The following is a 22,750-nucleotide window of genomic DNA, read 5'->3' as shown; positions in this document are numbered from 1 at the left end:
AGTGTAAACATAACTTTTATATGCACTGGGAAACCAAAAAATTCATGTGACTCGCTTTATTGCGGTGGTCTGGAACCGAACCCGCAATATCTCCAAGGTATGCCTGTACATATATTTATCAAGGGGCTTGATAATCAATGTGTATGATGTTTATTACAGTACACACAACCCTTCACTTATACCCCAAACCAGGGGTAAATGATATATAAGGCACCAGGCATCAGAAAGGTCAAGTTATATCTGGTTCTGAATCAGAAATATAAGGGTTTGTGGTCAAATTTGTCTATGTATACAATTGTAAAGGGATGAATCTTGCTGTATTCTCATTTGCACTCATCTTGCCCCAGTGGAGCTGCATGATATAACTTAGAGTGGCTTTTAATTCAAACATGATTGCATTTTTCATCTTAGATTTCCTACACTGTGCATCTAAACTTCTAGCTAGTTATGCTTATAGCCCACTGGATGTCTATGCTGATCATCTTCCATAATTTTGTTTAATAAAAACATGTTTAAAACTACAATGCAAACCTTAGCACCTGAGTATTAAATAAAATATTGTTGCATGTTGTTCATTTATTAAATTATTATGTAAATGAATAAAAACATACATCCTGAGGCTTCTCTATTTCCAAGTTTCAGAAAGTATGTTTATACTGCTGCCACTGTTGCTGTTCCATTAAGTCTTTCAATTAAGTTTTCTAAATGTCTAAGTGAAATAAGTTGCCACATGGATTTCTAAAATCTTGGGCTGCTTACAGACATGGAAAAAAACCCACCATGGTTTATTTCAGCTTGGCACACCCTGCATCAAGGGCAGTGCTTGCCCAGCATCAGTTTGACCTAGCTCATCCAAAATCTGTATAGATTGCATGCTTCAGAGGTGCTTTTTTGCCATTTTATCTAATAGTTGATTCAATCAGCTGTAGATAAACGTGCCAAAATGCCCCGCTGAAGCACCTGATCTATACAGATGCTATGGAGCTGGGTCAAAGTGATGCACTTCCTCTTCTGGTAAAGTGCTGGGTGTTTGGGGGGGGGGGTTCACATCTGTCAGCGGCCTTAGACACCTGACATCCTTACTGAGCTCACAAAGTCATACTCAAGAGGAAAGCAAGTAGGTTCCATAGCTGCTTATGCAAAAGCCCAATCATTAGTTTGTTTTAAAGGAACATTGGTCTGTTTCTTATAAAGCTTCCACCCTGATCCTTGGTTCAGGTAACAGCACCTATCGTCATTAGGGTGCTTTGTATTTGTGCAGGTACACCAATGGAATCCCTGAATGCAAACATGTTGCCCAGTTGCAAGGCAGGACTTGCACTACTTTGACTTGCTGTAGTTTCAAAATCGTGCTATTCTATACTAAGGAACGACAGCAATACATTATTCTGATTCAATACCCTTTTGTGTATCCAACCCTGCATTAATATAGGTAGGTGGAAGCAGACCACATCATCTTCAATATCTAGATCCATTCACCTGCCAGAATGGTGTTTGTCATCTGCAATACAGTCCCATTTAATCCCTACACGAGTGGTTTTCAATCTTTTTCTATTTGCATATCCCTAACAAAATTAAAATGGAGGTGTGGACCCCTTTGAATTTTAAGTGTGGATATTCACATACTTTTGATTGATCACACTCATCTTTCCTGAACCCCTTCAATATAGTCTGTGAACCTCCAGGGGTCTACAGACCAGAGGTTGAAAACCACTGCCCTAGACAGTCCAACTACAGTCTTTTCAAATGAGATGACAGACTTACAGACCTGAAGTTTCCCGGTCCTTTCCTGGATTCTGTTTTAAGCATGAGCATCAGGTGCAAGTTATAATTCCTCCTCTGCATGGATGGCTCCCAGGGCTTTTCATGTTTGTCCTTTTCCATTGTTCCATTTTGCAATCAACTATAACCACAGAAATCACAGATAATTAAGACAAATTAGACCTTAGAGCTCGTCTCCTTAATTACCCTCTAAAGGGGTATAGGTTGTATTTTTGTTAGTCTAAGTACGGAGGCAGACAAGGTTCTTTGGGTAAATCTGATATCTTTTAGTAGACCAACTAAAATAGCTGGAAAATTTCTTCTTTGCAAGCTTTTGGGTACAAATACCCTTTGTCAGACTGAGGAAGCATCTGCAGTTGATCTGTCCTTTTCCTGGATGAAATAGAAAAGAAGCCAGAGGCCAGTATGCATGTGAGAAAGCTGGTCAGTGAAAATGCAAATTGAGGTAGTCAATGGGTGAGAGACAGGTGGTGGGTAGGGGAGAGGGAAAGGGGAATAGAGACCTGGTGAAAAGAATATAGCTGGCAAATAGTAGAGAGGTTGCCAGGGGTGTCAGATGTTAGGCAGGTTATAATGTGTCATAAATCCAATGTCTATATTTGGTTCAGGATTTTTTGTATCCAGTAGGTTGATGAAGTGATGTTCATAGGCTCATTTGTGAAAGGTGTTTTGTACGTTTCCTTTGGGGATTAGAACTGAGAGATTGGAGAAAGAGTGGTTTTCTTGTGAGAAATGAGCCCCCACAGGTTTGATTTCTCCTACATATTTTCCACCAAGACATACCTCCACCACTCCCATAATAACTATAGCCCACAACAAAACAATCAACATTCCTGGATCTTATACCTGCACCTCCAGAAATGTTATATATCTCATCCAGTGCACCAAATGCCCTCATGGAAAATATGGAGGAGAAACCAAACAACAACAGCACATCAGAATGAATGCACACCAAAACTCTATCAAAGACAAGAATACCCAGTTACCTGTGGGGGCACATTTCTCACAAGAAAACCACTCTCTCTCCAACCTCTCAGTTCTAATCCTCAAAGAGAATTTTCCATACACCTTTCACAGACAAGCCTACAAACATCACTTCATCAATCTACTGGATACAAAAAATCATGGATTAAATATAGACATTGGATTCATGACATATTATGATGTGCCTAACATATGACACCTCAAGCAGCCTCCTCTCTGCTATTTACTAGGGCTGTACAAAGCTTTGGTCCCTGATTTGATTTGGTGGAGATTCAGCCCAATTTGGTGGCCAAATGAATCTCTGACTCCAAATCAAATTGGAGGACCCTTTAATCTCTCTGAATTGAATCAGAACCCTTCAAATCGATTGAAGAGACTTGGAAAGATTTGGCAATTCAGACACAGACACAGCTTCAAATGTTTTTTCTATATACCTCTAGGTACCAGGTGGCTTGTGAACGCTGTGATGCTGGGGTGCATGGAGTGTCCCACAGGAGGCGCCTCAGCATGCTCAGCAGCAGACCCGGAAGTGGACCAGAACCACTTCTGGTCCACTTCCAGATCCACTGGGGATCACACTGGGCGGCCCCCCACACCCTCTGGCTCAGCAGCTGGTGCCTCCTGGGCCTGGGCCAATACTTCTGGTCCACTTCCAGGTTCACCACCAAGAACACGGAGGGCACCGTGGCATGCTCCACTGGCCTCAGCATCACAGTATTCATAAACCGTGCTGGTACCTCAAGGTATGTAGAAAAAACATTTAAAGCTGTGTCTATGTCCAAATTGCTAATTCTCTGAATCAGCATCAAATTTTCAGATTCAGATTCAGCCAAATAGAATCAGGGACAGTGAGTCGAACCAATTAATCGAATCACTGTCCCTGATTCAAGCTGAATCTGAATTGAATAGGGCCCGCTTCACACACCCGTACTATTTACCAGCTATATTTTTATCACCAGGTCTATATTTCCCTTTCTCTCCACCTGTCTCTCACCCATTGACTACCTCAATTTGCATTTTCACTAACTGGCTTTCTTGCATGCATACTGGCCTCTGGCTTCTTTTCTGAAAAGTGCACACCAACTGCAGGTGCTTCCTCAGCCTGACAAAGGGTATTTGTACCCGAAAGCTTGCAAAGAAGAATTTTTCCAACTATTTTAGTTGGTCTCCTAAAAGTTATCAGATTTTTGCAAAGAACCTTGATTACCCTCTAAAGTATATTAGCGGTTCAGCCCTTTTTTTTTAAGTGTCTCAAGGTGATGACACTTCCTCCACTTCCTCTGGGTACTTAGTTTTCAGTATATCTCATTCTCAGAAAATGTTTACCTGAGAGTTCACATTTTCTTTTGCTCATTTGTATGCAGTTACTCTTTAGTTTTTGCTCCTTGGAATGATCATGCAGTTCATCTTTGTACAGCTACTTATATCTTAATTTCAATTTATCTTTTTATTTCTGGGATCTTCCATATATATTGATTTCCCAGCATGGTTTTGCTGACAAGATAAAATACCCTTCCCCAAGAGTTACTCTGCTAAAACTTAGAGCTTGGATTTTCAAGACAGACAGAGGAAGCTAAGAACCCAGCACCCACTGTATTTCAAGGTCTAGTTCCATTAGGTTCTTTGGAAAAATCCCAGACTGTGTCCTACTGGGATTTTCTCTACTTCTAATTCCAAATCACGTGTGTGGTCCTTATTACGCTTGTAATTCATTGCCCCCAGTCTTATAAGGGCATTTATACGTGTACCATTTCTTTCTCAGACATGCCAGAGATCCACCGCTTTGAAACAGACTCAGTTAATCGAGTCTGCTCCTCAAGGGAGCTAATATTTAGCTTAAAATAGCTTGTCAAGCCTGATAGTTGGTGCCAAGCTCCTGAGAGATGATAGAGATTTGGCCTGTCTCCTGACAAGGATCATTTTGCTGAATTGGACACTGTTTAAAAAAAAAGGGTGGGGGGAATGATCTATTTAAAGCTGTGGCTAATACGGTATATACACAGTATACTGGAGCTGGGTTCTTAGCTTCAGATCTTCACACTGAATTAAAAAATAATAACAAAACCCTTAAGCCAGGAACCTGAACACACACTAAGATCATGCCCAAGACAGAGATCCTAAGAGGGCTGGGCTACAATGGCATGCATGGAGCAGGAAAGAGTGGGTAAGGCATGCTTTCTAATGGTGGTCCTGAACTGAGTATGGACTGCAGATAAGCCCTTGGCTCCATGACAACAATCTTCTCCTTGTTTTTACTTATCACCTTATTGCAGTGTCCTCTCTGCTCTGGCAACCATTAGGAAATGCATGGAAGTGTTCCTCTTTGACAATCTTATTTTAGCTCTGAGTACAATGCTCACAAGATGGGTAACTCCTCAGCCAAAAGAAACCTCAGCCAACCTCCAAAAAAGTATCTTGAAACAAATCAATCTTAAAAAAAAAACCTCACAGAAGAAACAAAATATAAAGAAATCAAAACCCCAAAGCCTATCCTCTACCAACACTTACCTCAAATTGGGAGACATGCCAGAGACTCTGTGAAGTGCACTAAGCAGGCGCCTACAAACAAGCAATGAGGCTGCTCCAACACACTGTAATTACAGTGTGTCAGAGCAGACTCAATTAATTGACTTCCAAAGCCAGGGAAAGCAGTAAGGAATGGACCAGATTGCCCATCTAGCTTTTACATACAGTTTGCACCACTGCCATTTATTATAGTATCTGAGCACTTTTGAAGCAGAATAGTGATAACAATGGGCATTTATACATGTGCTTCAGGAGTGGGAGAAAGAGACAATTGAGTCTGCTGCAGTGTGGTAATTACTGTGCTCTAGCAGATTCCAGCATCTCATGTACCAAGCTTTAAAGTGCCCCTGCTGCCATTTTTAAGGATGGGAATGCTGATACATGAGACTGTCTGGGTGCTTTAATTAGAGCAGCTCCAAGAGCCCCTCTAATTAAAGCACCCCTCTTTCTCCCACTCCTGAAGCACATGTATAAATGCCCATTGTTATCACTATTCTGCTTCAAAAGTGCTCAGATACTATAATAAATGGCAGTGGTGCAAACTGTATGTAAAAGCTAGATGGGCAATCTGGTCCATTCCTTACTGCTTTCTCTGGCTTTGGAAGTCAACAGCCACAAAGGTTTGCACCTAGATCAGCACTAACTGATATATCCCAACCTCTCTGGCCCAGCTATCTTTCCCACCTTATTTACAGTGCTTGAAGATGTACGGAGATGATTTTTGTTGACACTATGGTCTTAAGTGTCCAGATTGGGTAACAGACTGTGACTCCTATGCTAGAATGGATATCTTTCCCACAATTCACTGCTATAAAGAGACAGAATTATTTGGGGTGTCTATCACCCACCCAGTTTAAGCCATACCTCTTGTCTGTCATCTAAGCAGGGGGTTAAAATCTCATTATAACCACCATGGTGAGTCATGTGCTAGTACTTTCAGATGCGTAAATTATAGTCAAGAGTAGCATTCCAGCTCCTTCAATTGGGAAAGCACTTAGCTCTACCTCCAGTTTGTCTCTCCATCTCAGTATCTCTGGTCCACGCTGTCAGAATAGGCAATCCACCCTCTCAAGCATGTGAATCCCATTTCCCCTCCTCCAAAACCACCATACACGTGTTTGCTGTTACTTCCAGATGTGTCCACAGCTTGAAAACAGAAATTTGGGAGAGAAGAGAAAAACTTCGAGTAAGCTGGGCTGAATTTCCCCCCTATTCATACTTCCACCTTTGTCCTAAGGAACAGACTGACTGTTCAGTGGAAAACAACAAGTCTTTTTTTAAGATGCCTGTTTCTTCTTCTATTTAAGGGTCAAAATCCTATATGGATGTCTGGCTGCATGCAGGAAATGTATGCAACACAATTCACCCCTTTCATGCCATCCATCTTACTCCCAGTTCACTACCTCAGAATTCATTCCTTGAGTGCCCTGACCAAAGATTAGCTCATGTTTACCCAGTGACAGACCAATATGTTGTCTTTTCTCTATTGAACTGAATTCAATGCTTGGAGAGGATAGGAAATGATGACCCTGGCAGAACTGGAGTTAGTCTAGACAGCTCCACAGCATGCACCACATTAGTGCACCTTAATCCTACTATTTTCATCCTCCCTGCTGTGCAGTGCATCCAGACTTGCTCTTCAGAAATGTCCACCGCAGCTCAGATTTCTTGCTCAATATCTAGCATGCAGGTGAGGTCAGCTGGCTAAAACCCTCTTTTCATGTCTTGTGCTGTGGAAAGTTGGCATGGCTATACTACGTGTGGTCTACTGCCTGGTGGGAGAATCCTCAGCTGGGGAGGTCTGTTGTGTTGTCAGAGCAGTGCAAGGGGGTTAGACTGTGGAAGGAAATCTAGACCTAACTTGCTTTTTTATAAGCAGTTCCTCAGTAAATTTACTTCAAGTGTCCCCCACGACTGAAAATACATTTGTGCATCCTTCCTGTAACAAGGGTTTGTATGTATATCTCTGTCGTAATGCTGGTTCTCGTTGACATCAAACAGACTCACAGCACGCCCTCCTGCTGCCGCCCTCACCCGAGTCATTCATTGTGAACAAAGGAGATTTCTGGCTGTTATTATTTTATTATTTTCATTATTTCATTCATCATTTTAATTTTCCTCTCTCATTCCTAGCCAAGAGAAAAGGCCAGCCTGGCCCACATCTGGAAACGGATTTCTCAACACTGGAACAAAGCACTGCCTCCAAAACCATGGCTCCAAGGCTCCTAGTTGGGCTCTCCCATTATGGAAAAAGTCCTACAATAAAATGTAATAGGGGACAAACCAACAAGGGTCAATAAAAATGACTCCATTTTAATAGTGAATGAGATCCTTTCTGAAGGAATTTTTTTTTTGTCTTTGAATCACCCTGTAGAACTCTACATCAGGCATTTAAAACTTCATTAAATGCCACAACATAGTTCAAACCAGCTACAAAAAAATCCCTTCTCTCCTATTCTAGGGGACTTTTCCATAAGCGTAATACTGAACTTCATCCACATCCATTCAGTGAGCTGAGCTGTCTGTGTTCCTCATTATCAACTTGGTGATTTTACCATCCTGTCAGCATTTAGTGGTGGGCAGAACTAGGTGAAACAATGTTTAAATTCAGACATTTTTCATGTGCATTCATCCCCAAAGTGTTTCTATATTTTTCAGGTACCATGATAAGGAAAAAATATTCCCAAGAGATGTTAATAGGAAGAAATATTCCCAAGAGATGTTAATAAAATTATTTGAACGGGCTGAAAATACCACTAAATACTACTAAAACTTTTTTTTATGGAAGCAGCTTTGTGAGTAAATAGAAATTGTCATGAAAAGGAATCCATTTTCATCAATAATGTGTTTTGCATTGAAAATCTGAAAAGCAATTTTCATTTTTGTTATTGTCAGCATCTGAAAACACACAACTTCAATGATAGTGGAAGGTGGGTACTGTTAAGACCATTTGCTTTCCACTCTTTAGGGAGAGGTGAAAAAAGGTATTGCCTGGGAAGCAATAATATGGAGGCTATATGAGTAGAAAACCTGGCTAGAAGAGCTATATTATGTATGAACCTGTAGACTGGTCTTGCACACCTCCTCTTTGCATTTTCAACCTAGAAAGACAAGCTTAGGTCCTGAACTTGGGTCTTCTGCATAGCAATCTATGATGCAGGCATTAACTTTATTAGACCAAGCCTTATCAAAGAAATTGAGTCTTCTGTCATGGAATCAAAGTAATATAATAGGGGGAGACCTCTGAATTAGCCAACCTGTCATGGAAGCCCTGTTATTCAAGAGTTTTCTAATCATAAAACAAACTTCTTTCTTTGATGTCACTTGAATGCCTTTGGATTTGCTCTTGAGTCACTGACCTAAGTCATCAGGACCCCTGTGATATGGTATGCAGCTGGAGGAGAAGGGCATTACTTAACATTCCTTCCCAAGAAAAGAGAAAAGAAGATTCCTGGAAAGTTAAGCTACATTCTTCCCAACAGCTAATTACTTGTGGTGGAGATGGAAGCTAGAATAACCCTAAGAGATGAGCTGCTGCCATGTACAATCAAGTCTTAGTCACTCTTCCAATTATTCAGATATATTGTAGAGAAGCAAGGGAAAGAGAGCATGTCTGGTTTGCCCTGTGCGTATGCATATCTACTTAGATTTTTCTTTAGAAAGCACTGAATCAAAATTTAGACCAAGAGCCACAAAATAAAAAGTACCCTCACCCAACCCTTTCTCCTTTCCAAAGGCATAGAAGTGTTCAGAGGAAAAAAGAGCTTGGCAATTTTTTTTAAAGGATCAGAAATTGTTCTTCAGAAATAAATGGTTCCATGTAAATGTTCATTTTGTTTCAATTTCTTAAAAAAAAAACAGGGTTTTTGTTCCATTTTTTTCAGCTAGTGTTCTTTTTTTTCTTTTTCCTTTCTTTCTCTCCTTCCTCCCAAGTCCTTCCTTTCTTCTGGTGAATGGATAAAAACGGAAAGTAGGAGTGGAGTATGATGAAAATTAAAAACAAAAACTGAAAGAACAAAAACGTTTTTTAAAAAAATCAACCAATCAAAATTTTAATATTTTTGTTTTGGAAACAAAAAAAAAGTTTCCACTTCTTTTATTTTCCTTGTATAATTTATTTATTTGTGAAACATTTTAAAGTTTGGGTGGAAGAAAAGGTTTTTTCCCAGAATTTTTTGTGAAACATTCTTAGCCAAAACATTTGGGTATAGGGAGTTCAAATCCTGTCTTCCTTGGCTCACACTTACCTTATCTGGAGTTTTTCTGACATATGACATGTATCATACAGTCATACACCCTAGATATAATTTAGAAATGTATGTAGCCTTACATAGTACACACTTTTTCATGAAGTATTTATAGGCCTGATGTCCGAGAGTTCCAAAAGTACCCCATGACATTCCCTTTTGGCCAGATCTGGTATCACTATCTTTTTCTTACTTGGGACCTCTTTTGCTTGTATAACACAGAAACTCACTGGCTGCATCTACACAAGATGCTGACTGCGCAGTAGCATTGTGTGGCAAAAACCATGACATGACGCTACTGCACAGTAGTATTAAGCTACTTTGCATAGCATCACAAAAAAAGACAATCGTCAGTGCTACTGTGCAGTAACTCGAATTACTGCGAAGTCAGTTAGTACTTGTATAAGCTTGTACTATGGCCACCACACTCACCAATGCACTGCTCCATATGGCCTCCATGCATCCAGTCTTCCTAATTCTGCCCAGCTGCACCAGGTTTGTCTCCATCAGCCTTTTGCAGTGCACTTCAGCTCTGTGCTCCCTGATGCTTTCCTCTATTCCCCATGTGGTCTTTGCAGCCCTCTCCTAATTGGAGCTGCATATTCTACTTTCCAGGGAATGTGAGAGCCCAGCCCCACGTTTTCTTTTTTTCCCAGAGGCACTCTGAACCAATAAAGCCCCACTGTGGGAACATGCTACTCCAGGGGTTTGGCATCATAGTTCCCCACCAAATGTTTCTTCTCAACTGACCCCAAACCAGCCTCCTCACCTAACCCACACTTGCCAAGACATGAGGAAGAGCTTGGAAATTAAACCACACAGGTGAACTCCTTGTGGAGGGAACAGGTAAGTGTTGGAGCATCCTGTTATACTCTTAAAAATGTTATAACCTGTACCATTTTGGAGAAAAGCTTAAGTTCATGATAAGAGTTATTCCTTAACAGTTCACAAACCAGAAAACAAATTATAAGAACACCAATGATGGTATACAAAAGTTTGTTTTTTTTAAGATCCCATAATTTTCGTGCCAATCGCATGATTCACTGAAGCCACACTCATATACTTGTTTATACAAGTACTAAATGACTGTGCAGTAATGACTGCACAGTTAGTGTCTCCTGTAGACACGGCCACTGTCTCTCAGTGAGAGGGAGTGTCCTGAAGTTTAGAGAGTTGCATGCCCAGCTTCAGGCTCTGCCCTAATCAGGCCCTTTTCCTTCTAGGGCCATTACTTAGCCCTCTTCAGGGAAGGATAGTGGAAGCTAATACCACCCTCTCCTCTTAGTTCTAAGCCAAGTACACCATGATTAAGCACCCAACGACTGTTCCCACTTAACCCCAACCAAGCCTTTCAACTGCATCTTACGTTATTTGCTTCATAGTCTTTCTTCACACGTTACTCTTTGCAGAACTTCTCTAAGCCTGTATCTCTGAAGCCCCTCTAGCTTTTTTTTAACACCAACTATTTCTAAATGGCTGCATGATCATATCTGGGGAAGTAATTATTTATTTAGAAAAACAATTTATTTTATTTTATCATTATTTATCAGTAATTTATTTAGCAAAAAAAGCAAGTGATTGCTTTGGTATAGTTCTGGGCTCCCTCCCCACTCTGCTCCCCTCCATAAGAACACCCTCTGAGTTCCTCTCTCTGAGAGGGTGCTGCTTGATCATATCCTCTTCTCCGTTGCCAAGGTCCGCCCTCTCCTCCAGTCTCACTTGCCACAATTTATTTTAAATATAGAAAAAAGAAGGGTGAATATAATAGAGAGAATGGTAGGATAACATCAGCCAAAGTGGTTGTTTGGTTGTTTCACAGGGCTCCTCCTCTCCTACACCCTGTCCCTTTCCTCTCAAGATGCCAATGACTGATAGTTGGGTTTTTGGTTGTAGCCCTTGTTGGTCTAAAAACATAGGCAGGCAAGGTTCTTTGAGTAGATGTGACATCTTTTATTATATCTACCCAAAGAACCTTGCCTGCCAATGGCTGATAGTGTCATGTAAAGTACAGTTACCAATTCATTCATCCTGTTTTAGATCAGTTAGTTCCATGTCTAATGTCCCTTTGGTCCTTAAAAAATCAAATTAAATCAATACATTAGTCTCATAAAGGACCACCAAATTCACCCACTGAGGCCCACAATTTATGCTCTCATCAATTAAGTTCAGCTGAAAAAAAACGTCATCTTATTTATAACAGAGACTCCACTGTCTCACGCTCCCACCTGATAAATCAAGGCTATTCAATAAGGTCCATTAATCTTCTGCTGAGTATTGTCTCCCACAGTTCAACACCCAGCCAATTCATACTCAATGTTCCCCTAATTCATGAATTTCTAGCGAAAAGCAGCATGTTCCAAGGAAATCAATTATTAATCCAAGTCCATTAATTTATGAATGTACATAATAAGGAGTGCATTCTGGCATGAATCAAATAATTCTGAGTTTATCAATTCATAAACTCTGACAGAGAAAAAGCTACTCAGGTGCTGATGTACACCACTCTGCTCTGTGTTTGGGAGCAGCTGATCCAAGCCACCTTATACTTAATATATCTTAATTATAAACAAAGCAAAAGGAAAATATGATGGCTCCTGGCTCACCACATACACTGATGCAGTAGTCCATGTGGCCTCTAGGCATCCAGTCTTCCTATTGCTGCCTGGCTGCACTGGGTTTGTCTCCATCAGCCTTTTGCAGTGCACTTCAGCTCTGCGCTCCCTGACACTTTCCTCTGCTGTCCACATGGTCTTTGCAACCCTCTTCTAATTGAAGCTATGTGTTCCTCTCTCCAGGGAATATGAGAGCCTAGCCCCATGTTTTCTTTTTTCCCCCCAGAGACTCTCTGAACCAATAGAGCTCCATTGTAGGAACATGTGACTCCAGGGAGCTGGCATCATGGTTCCCCACCAAGTGTTTCTTCTCAGATGACCCCAGCCCAGCCTCCTCAAGCAACCGACATCTGACAAAATGTGAGGAGCAGCTTGGAAGTTAACTCACACAGGTGAACTCCTTATGGGGGGAACAGATAAGTCTTGGAGCATCCTGTTATACTCTCAAAAATGTTATAGCCTGTGCCATTTTGGAGAAAAGCTTGAGGACATGATACAAGTTGTTTCCTAACAGATGACAAACCAGAAAACAAATTATAAGAACACCAATGATAATACATGAAAGTGTTTTTTTTAAGATCCCATGATTTTCATGCCAATTGCATGATTCATGAAAGATGAAAGATTTCATTCATTTCTCCAGGAGGAAACTGAGAAATCTCTGCAGCTACTATACCTCTTTTCAGCACGGCAGGCAAGAAGACTTTGTCGTTCTGTCTACTAAGTAGCATCCTGCAAGGAAGGCACAAACAAATCTAAACTAACTTGCTAACACCAGAGCCATGATTTTTCTCCCCTGAGTGGACAGGTGGATTAATTCAGCATGGATGCAAATCTAAGGCCCAGCCTTGCTCTTAATGAAGTCAATGAGGATTTTTTCATTGGATTCAACAGGAGCAGGATCTGGCCTGATGCACATACCTCAGAAATGACTCTTCCAGAAATACAGATTCTCTTTGCTCATACCAAAGCATTCATAGTAAGATTGGACAGCCCTCTGAAGCAGAACACTGGCAGGAGGTAACACTAATAAAAAAAATAAAAAACCTTCCCAAAAGCAGCAACATGTACGAAGAATATACTGTTCGTTGACAGAAAAAAAGGCTAATAAATTAACACTGTTTCATAACATGATACCTAAGCATTAACAGGAAAAGGGCAAAGGAGTTTGGCTGCCAAAGGAAGAAATTTATCCAGAAAGTCTAGTCTCTGTGCAGGAAAAAAGAGAATGGATGTTGTAACAAAAATGTTCCGTCTTCTTTTTTCATATGGCTGACTTGGAGCAACAATTAGAAGTCCAGTTTAAGGTTAGTTAATCAGTCTAATGCTCTTGAGGAAAGGGAATGTATATCTGCAATGTCACCATCAAATTTGTATAGTCATTAAATTTGTATAGAGGGCAAAGTGCGATTATGTGGTCTGGTCGATAGTTTGATCAGGACTGCCGCAGTCAGATTTTGCAGAACTTCTAAAGTGCCAACTGTACATCAACCAAGTGACCACAGCAACTATGCCCAGTTCGGATCTGATTTAGAGCCTTCCATGTTTTCTGCAGAAGGTCAAAATCAGGAGCCTTTATTGTTGGGTTGGAAATTAGACGTTTATTCTGAATGGCGGCTTCATTTCATGCTTTCCTCCAAGCTCCTGCACTGTCATGTCCTATAAGGGTTTGTACATATGTCCACAAAGGTTTCTGGGAGACCAAGTGGTGAGCTCTGAGGTTCTTTAAATCTCTATGGATGGGGAGGCCTGGATTGTCATTCATGCAGGCGACCTCTCTGTATGTAGCTTCATCACGGCAAATGTCTGGAGAAGCAATATTGGCCAGCACCAGTAACGGTTGAACTGGTATAGATTTCAAGGTGATAGCATGCATTGCAGAATTGAACTGGATATTCATGCATTTGGTATGAGTGCTAGCAGCCAAGACAGGTGCACTGTACTCAGCCATTGAGAAGATCAGTGCCATAGCAGAGGTGTAGACTATCCAGCAGTGGCACCCCAGCTCATTCAAGTAATTTTTTGCACTATGTTCACTTGTCTCTTAATCTTTGCAGCTATTTTTCAAAGATGATTATGAAAAGTTAAGGTATAGCTGAGTGTCACACTTAGGTAGGATGGAATTGGATCATGTTGTAATTTTTCTGTACAAAAAGTAACATTGAGATAAGCAAATGCTTGGGGTTTGTTGAGGTGAAATGCTGAGAAGATGAACTTAGTTGCATTTGGTCACAACCCCCGCTTGCAGAAATATTCTGCCATTTTTGACAGGTCTAATGTCAGTATGTCTTTAATCTGTTTGAAGGTCCTTGCCTGAGTGGTTAGTGACTGGTCATCAGCATATGCAAATTTCTTATCTCTTATATAAATGTTGAAGAGATTTGGGGCAAGAACACTTCCCTTAAGAAGGTCATTATTTAGAGTTCTTGGTCTGTTTGCTTTGTCTCAGAGGTAGACATGAATCCATTAGTTGCCCAGAAATGTCTACAAAAGGTGAAGCAGTCTGGTGCATGGGAGAAGGCAGGACAGTTATTGCAACAGTCCATACTTCTAAACAGTATCATATGCTGCAGAAAGGTCAATGAATGCAGTGCCAGTCTTAAAGTTGTGCTGGAAGCCAGCTTCAATGTTTATGTTGAGGACAAGCACTTGGTCACAGCAGCTTCAGTGTGGCTTAAAACCAGCTTGTTGTCAGGGTACGGACACCTTGGTGATTGAGCTACTCCTTCAGAAGATAAGCTGCGCCCATAGTTTGTAAGTTGTACAAAGCAATGATATCAGCCTGAAGCTCCTGGTATCACTGGCTGGTCTCCCTGGTTTCAGCAGAGCAATAAACATTGCTTCACGCCAGATTTGAGGGATTTGGCTGCTCTCCATCGCATTTGAATATTGGCACAAAAGCCACTTTTGAGCCATCAGTCTGAGATGGTGGAGGAAATCTGGAGGGATTCCATCTTTCCCTGCAGCCTTCCCTCCTTTTGTTGCTGTCAGACCATCTCTAAGTTTCTCAGTAGAGACTGTCCGAGAGTTCGAAGCCAGTTGGCCACTAACTCCTTCAGTTGCTGCCTGATGTCCTGCTTGTAATACTTGTTAAGTGGTCCCTTTGTGTTCACGACCAGCTTTGTGGTGACAGCATCCAGTTTAACCTGTGGGTGCACAACTTCTGAAGGGTTAGTTGCTCTGAGTTTCCTCAGAAGGTCCCAGGCTTGGCAGCTTGAATGCGTGAAACCCCAGTATTTCACACACCCCATCCATTTCTGGTGTCTGGTGGTGTCCAGGGACACAAGCAAGGCTGTTGCCAGTGCAGGATCCCCCAACTATTGGTACTGTTGGAAGAGGCTTTCACACAGAGTTCTAACAAGGAACGTAGGACTCCCTGTATCCATGCAGGATGTTGTTTTTTGCAGCTGTGATGAGAAGAGATGCAAAGCGGTCATACTCCCTTGGCATTGGGAGGATTTGGTGAATGGTTTTTTCAACCTCAGCTGGAAACCTGGACCAGTCTGCCCTGCCATGCTTCTACCTTGCCACCTGTTTTGACTGCATAACAAGGATTTTGATTGCAACATGGCTGATGACTGGCTAAGGTAGGCTGTGTAGGAAGTCCAAAAGCACATTTCTAGATACAAGGAAAGGGGCAGCACCCCTGTTGGTCTAAATGAAGGTGAGGTCCAAATTATAGCCCTGTCTCCACCTCGCAGACCATAAAGTACAATGGTCAGCATTGTGCACAAGCTGTACATCCTCTGCTGACATCCAGTCTGTCAAGGCTGTCCCGATTTCATCATTGGCTTCATACCAGTGTAGCAGACATCCTGGTAGCAGCCCAGCTTGGTGGCTCAAAAGGGCTTCAAGCCATTGGTGGGACTTTCCCACCAATCAGGAGGTGATGGAGGAGAGGCTGCCCCATCCCTGCACAGGGTGAGGCAAAGAGCCTGGACCTGGGTGAGGACCCTGCTGCCCCTCACCCTGACTGGTCCTTTTTGCAATCCATCCAGGGGTGGAGACTCCGGAAGCTATAAAAGAACAGTGTTCCCGACACATGGACACTCCTGCGAGGGACAGAGAAGAGGGAAGATGGTCTAAAGAACAGTTGGGAAAAGCTGCCCAGCAGGGCGAATGTGGTGGCCCCACAAGAGCCTGAAGACCCCTTCTCGTTGCTGTATGAGGAGTGGTGAGCAGTGCAGCTCACAGCAGCACCACTGAGAAACACCACAGTGGTGAACAGCTTAGTGTATGGGGTGAGACCCTAGAGGCTGTATGAGGCAGCTCGGGTCTGCAGCCCGGTGTGCAGCCAGAGATACAGTGCGTGGGTCAGTGTATGGGGTCAGTGAATGGGGCAGCTTGGGTCCACAACCCCTAGTATGATGCCAGGGGCCCAGTGCAGGTGGTGCTACACAGAGGGTCCAGAAGCAGATCAGGCTTCCAGATGAGGTGGCTTGGGTCCTCAATCCCTGATATGAGGCCAGGGGTCAGTGTACAGATGGTGCACAGTGCATTTCAAGTGGAACTGAGGCCCCAGAGCCATAAGAGGCAGCTTGGGCCTTCAACTCCTGGCACAAAGCCAGGAAAGCTCAGTGCAGGTGATGCTGCACAGAGAGTCTGGAAGTGGACCCAGGCCCTGGAAGCTGTGTAGGGTGGCTGATGCCTGCACTCCCCTGGCACAAGGCCAGGCATCTGAATCCCAAGCCTTGCACAGAGAGCCCTGGCATGGACCGAGACCCTGGAACCCAGCAAGGCACCTTGGGGCTGCAACCCTGGGCAAAGGAGTTAAGCCAGCAGTGCACACCACAGTGCACAGGGCCACCAGGGCCAGCAGGCTCAGAAGGAGAAAGAGAGTGTTGGAGCCTCAGCAGAAGTGGTCACTCACTGGGGGAGAGACAAGGACCCTCCACCCTGCTCCCTGGAGTATGAGTTCCCAGGGAAGAGGATTTCCACTGGGTGAGCAGGGGAGGGAGGAGTCCACCTGTGTCAGTGGATCTGACCCTTCGAGGGGAAGCCTAGAAGGGCAGGGCTTATAGTTCTTTAGGGGCACTTTGGCTGGGCTGGGGAAATCCTAAAGGGCACAGGGGGAGTTTCTTCCCCCTCCCCAGCCCCCCTCCAGCCCCCCCCCAGGATAAGGTAATGCAGCCAAGGCTCCAGAATAGTCTGGGCCTTGGGGGTTTTTTAAATAAAAATTAGCTATATTCAAAGGGAGTTATGTCTTATATTTTGTGAATAGGTATCCTGTATTATATAGTTTATATTTTATGTTTTATGAGTGCAAGTTGATAAAGTCTAAACTGAAGAGGTATATTAAAATCATTAATTTGATATAACGAAGCTAAGTAGCAATAGAGTATGCATGTTTTATATGTTTATATTTTAATGTTTACGTAGATTTGGATCTGATAGAATGTAAAGTTGTAAGACAAGTATTGAAAATTAAATGTAATTCTTAGTGGGATAGTTACCTATATCCTGAGGGGAATATAGGGCTATGTAAATATTACCTATATTCTTGATAGCGTAAATGTTTTGTTATATATGTATATTCTTATGACACCCTTGTTGATATTTATGGTTTACTTTTATTTATCCATTTTCTATTTGTTCTAGGTTAGTTAATTTCCTGTGTAGTGTGAAGCTCTTGAGATGGGATAATCCTTTAGTTGCTATTTATAGAATATAGTATTGTATAAGTGATCATATATTGTATATGTGTTTATTAACATTATTTGTCTGTAAATCTTACATATAGTAATAAATGTGTATACATTTAAGATGTAAACTGTGGATCTGACTGTCTATGGGGGAGGGAAAACTCCATGTAGCCAGAAGTTCTCCTACCACAGAGCACCTGTCCTGCCAACATCTCCCTTCAACTGGAGAATGGAGTATACAACCAGGTAGCACCTCCATTCCATATTATGACTGTTGAAGTCTCCGACATATACAGCTGAGTGTTCAGGAGTCAGTACAGCTGTATGGGGCCATTTGTCAATTGGATGGCTTCTAAATGGTAACAACTTTCCATTTACCAAGCTTAATGGCTGTCATGCCAATGCCTCGGTTTTCAGTGGACAACAGTTTTGTGTAGTCAGATATCTCATTCTTCATATAGATTGCAAGACCATATTTTTGGTTGTAAATGTTGGTGGCAAGCTTATAGCCATCTATCTTATAGAGGCAGGCTTGTTCCTTGCTCTTAACATGGGTTTCCTGAAGTGCTAGGACATCAATCAAATTTGTCTTTAGCATCTTTCCCAAAGTCACAGTTGACTCTCGAAAGACTCTCAACATTCAGGTGGCAGATCCATGTCCCAAGGCCTAATCTTCTGAATGAAGGACAATTAAAAAGGCCCTTAAAAGGGCTTTTTTAATTTCTATGGCTGTTGCTCCATTGACCAATAGGCCATTGGGCGTCCAGTTGCCATTGGGATGACATTAGTTGTTGATGTTCCAATTTTGGACTTCCATGTAGCAGGGTGGACCATGAGCAAGCTATCATCTTTCAGCCCATACTTCAAAAATGTTCAGCCCTAGCTTAACAAGTTTTCCAGCCTGGCTTACCATCAGGCTCTGACCACTTCACCCTCACTTCTGGACTTTCTGAGTCCTTCCTCCTCACAGTTATCTCACCTGCCACAACTTGATATTATACTTTCATAGGGAGGCTACCTCCAGGAAGCAGATGCAAGTTTTGGGGTTGGTCCTTGTCTGAACTCAGGACCTTCTAAGCCTTGGGTCACTTTTAATCTGGCTGGATCCTGCTGCCTGGAGTCCACTGCACCATGACCTGAGGTTCTTGGGTTTCTGCTCTAGCTCTTCACTGGCTCTGAGCCACTTGGCCCCTAGGCAAGCCCCTGGAATTATGCTCCCTGTGCCTGCTCCCTGTGCCCACACCCCATGCCTGCAGATATCCAGTCCTCTGACAAGCCAAAGTCTTCTCCCTAAATGTATCTGGACTTCTGCCTGTACTCAACACCCCAGGGTTCAGGGCTGCATAATCTCTGTGAGCTGGGTGCCTCTTCCACACCCCAGTGGCCTCCAATCCACCCCTAATATCCACAGTGATCCTCGATTTAAACATAAATCAAAAGCATGAGCATCTGCACTCAAAACACCAAGATCACCAAGCTTAGTGTTTCCTTGTCATGGTTAATCTCACCCCACAGTAACACTAACACAAAGGTCAGAGGTACTTAGTCTTCACTGCTCCAGGTGCAGGGTCCCTTTCATCCTCCTGTGGCACAGTCTTCCCTCTGTAGGCTGCCCAGGTGAATTCTGCCCAGGAGATCTGCCTCCTCCAGATCATATAATCTGATTGCCCTTCTAGGCCAGATCCTCAGCCTTATGAGTTGCCCCAAGACCACCAATTGCTATCTGTACCTGGGGCCAACAGCTACTTTACTTAAGGCTCCCTTTGTCTGTTCAGAGGAGTAGGGATGGCCTGCAGGCTCCAGACCCCTCCACCCTTCAGTAAAGGGGCAAGACCCTATTACAGATGTATAAATGGAAATGCAGGGAGAAAAGAAAAGCCAAGGCATGAATAAGGATTGTAAGGGGGAGGACCTAGGAAAAGGGGCAAAGAGCAGAAAAAAGAGGAATGAAGCTGAGGAAACAGACAAAGTTAAAAGGAAGGAATGAGGAAAATAGAGACCCACGGACTAGCAAACTTAGCAAACCTTCTGTTACATCATAAGGTCTCTGTGGGTGTAGACAAAAGTTACCTTTTTTTGTGCATCGCCCCCCCGAAAGTGCTCTATAGCCATGCCATGATATACGTACATGGCTGCACAGCACTTTTAAAGTGGCTTATCATGTAAAAAATTAACTCACCTTAAATGAGGTATCAGAAGAAGGTGCTCTAAAGTAGAGCAGCTTTGGGACTTGTGTTCCCAAGGCTTAATTTGTCATGCAATCAGGACTGGGCTACATCAGCCCAGCCCCAGCCCCTAGGCTGTCAGCAGGAAGGAAGGGGGCAGAGGGGAGGGGGAAGCTAAAAGCAGCAAGCTGCTGGCTGGGGTTTGCCCAATCTGAGCTGCAGTGGTGGGTGATGGGGGCAGGTGGTTTCAGAGTCTCCTACCTCATAGCCCAGGCCAGGGAAACCCCAGCCAGTGTCTTGCTGCTGCTGCTTTCCTCTTCCCCTGCTGCTAACAGCCCTGGAGTGGGAGTAAAAGGGGGCAAGGTTGGAGAAAGGAGCGGCTCCACAACTGGCTGCTCACCTGCAGGCAGGCTTGAAGCCCCTCCAACTCAACAGGCAAACATCTATTGAGTTGGGGAGGGGGGGTGTTCTAACTTATGGTGCTTTATGTAAAGTTCCACGAGTTAGAGCGGGGACCTCCATGTCTGTCAGCACCCTATCTGGGGCAATCCCTTTTTGAAGTATGGGTCCCACAAGCTGATATGGAAAAAGTGGATGGATAAGAGTATTGTACATGTAAAACAGCTTCTAGTAGGAAATCATATTAAATTCTTTCCTGAGTTATGGGATGAAGGTAACCTTCCAAAACCAACTAAATGGTAATATATGTGGTTGCAAGTATTAGAAAATCAGTTTGGACTTCAGTCTTTGGGTGTAGCAAATATACCAGATATATTCTTTTTTGCCTTGAAATCTGTTTCTCTTCCGCATCCCTTGGCATCACTCTATGAGTATATAATGTCACATAACAGACAGACCTAATACATGCTATTTACAATTGAAACAGAATGAAAACCTAGGTATTCCATATGGCAGAATCCCAGTGGAAATTAGCAGTTCACAGCATTCAAACATCAACAATTGATCCTGGACTTTGTCTTATACAACAAAAATCATCTTTCATCTATACTTCGCTCCCTCTAAACATAAAAATTAAATATGCTTCCAGTAAATACGTGTTGGAGATGCAATGCACTGCAAGCATCACCTGTTTTGGTTATGCCCTCTTATCAACTCTTTTTGGAAAGAAATTATACCTACAGTTAACAGGGTTTTGAACACAGCATGGATACCTTTGGCAAATGTGTGTGTTCTTGGGTACATCCTGAAGGAATTTAAACAGAATCTTTCCCATATTGCACTATTACAGGGGGCCTAATTAGTCATATGCAATATTATATTAGTGCATTAGAAGAGTAGGACATCTCCAAAGGTAAAATGGCTGAAATCTGGTACAATGAGATGGCACAGATGCCATGTATGGGGAGAGTCGCACTTAGCAGGCTAAACTGCTTTAAAATGTTTAATGCAATTCAGAAAGAATTCTTGGAGTATTTTGGTGATTAAAATATTACTCCTTGCATACTTTTCTTCTTCTATCCCTCCCCCTTCTCCTACCTCACCCTTCTTTTGATTTTTCCTTTCCCTTTTATTACTTATTGTGACAGACATTTACATAGTTCATATATAGTTGATAAATATATTTCTGAAGTTTCTATTACATTTATAAAAATAAGAGCGAGACAGAGAGAGAGAGTGGCATCCAGGGAAGGCTGAGGAAGAATGAGAAGAGTAAAAAAAGGCTAGGAAACCTCCCTGGCCACAGTCTGACTCACCCTTGCCAGATCCATTAGCATCTCCTTTTCACGGCAGATTCCAATTCTCTTCCCTCACAGAAGCAGCAGATAATAAACAAGTCTGCCAACAGAATAAGCAAAACATTAGGATGCCTGCTGGACCAATCGGGGCGACGCAAATGGAAAGAACACATCAGTTCCCATTATTAATATGTTCTATATTAGTGTCATTATAGATAATTACATGAATTGGTTTCACAGCCTGAGCCTTCCTTGGCCTGTTCCAAACAGTAATCTCAGTGATTCATGACCAGTGGTTACATAACATGGATTGTCAACGAGTTAATTGTGCACATGGAAAAGGCTCTCAAGATACATGTGTGTACAGTGAGTCACTTTAGATTCTCTGGGTTGACATTTGCATCCTGGGCCAAGTTTGCCTGTGATACACAGGCATTTCTTGTGAGGTTTCCAGATTGCACAGGATGGGTATTGACACTAGAGCATACAGGGTAAGGGGAAAAAGGTGCCCCTCAGATATCCAGTTTCTGCTTAGAGTAGCAAATTGCCTTACCGCAGCAAAACATACAAGAATGCAGGCAGACCCTCCACGTATAGAAGCTGTGCTCACAGGCTGGAAATAGAATAAAAAAGAGCAGCACAAAGCCCAGAGAGGAATGGTTGTGACATTAGAGGGACTGAAATGAGGAGAGATTTTACTTCCACTCCACGAAATAGCAAAGAGTGCGAGAGAGAGAGATTCCCTTACGTTCTAAAGAAGCATAAAAGGATGGGAGGTTGGATGGGCATCTGGCTGGGGTCATCTGAATCCAGCACTCTTTTCTGTCTATGCAGGGGGTCGGACTTAATGATCTATTGAGGTCTCTTCCGACCCTAACATCTATGAATCTATGAATCTATGATTTTCCTTTCCACAGCTAAAAAAAAGACAAAAGCACACAACCCTGGGACAAGTAAAAGACGCATCAGCAACAGCAGTAGGACATGGAATAGCCTGAAGCTGAATCAGAGAAGAGCCAAGGAGAAATAAATAATCCTTGGCAGGTAATGGGGAAGAATGACCTTGAAACATGGGGAAGCCACATCATCAGCACA

General features: G+C 42.7%; 1 long non-coding RNA gene across 1 annotated transcript in view; it reads right to left on the bottom strand.

Moving 5' to 3' along the window:
- The window catches only part of LOC109321570, a 108,576-nt gene extending 86,157 nt beyond the window's left edge, over positions 1–22,419 (bottom strand). The window contains exons 1-2 of the long non-coding RNA XR_002104088.1: positions 21,674–22,419; positions 1,769–1,903 (exon numbers count right to left, since the gene is read on the bottom strand). This is a non-coding gene — a long non-coding RNA (uncharacterized LOC109321570). The remainder of the gene's footprint in view (positions 1–1,768; positions 1,904–21,673) is intronic.
- Positions 22,420–22,750: the final 331 nt, after the last annotated feature.

This window comes from Crocodylus porosus, unplaced genomic scaffold (genome assembly GCF_001723895.1).
Source record: "Crocodylus porosus isolate Cpor-Errol unplaced genomic scaffold, CroPor_comp1, whole genome shotgun sequence".
NCBI classification, from domain to species: Eukaryota; Metazoa; Chordata; order Crocodylia; family Crocodylidae; genus Crocodylus; species Crocodylus porosus.
The sequence above is the reverse complement of the archived record's forward strand: the minus strand, read 5'-3'. Positions and strand labels throughout refer to the sequence as shown.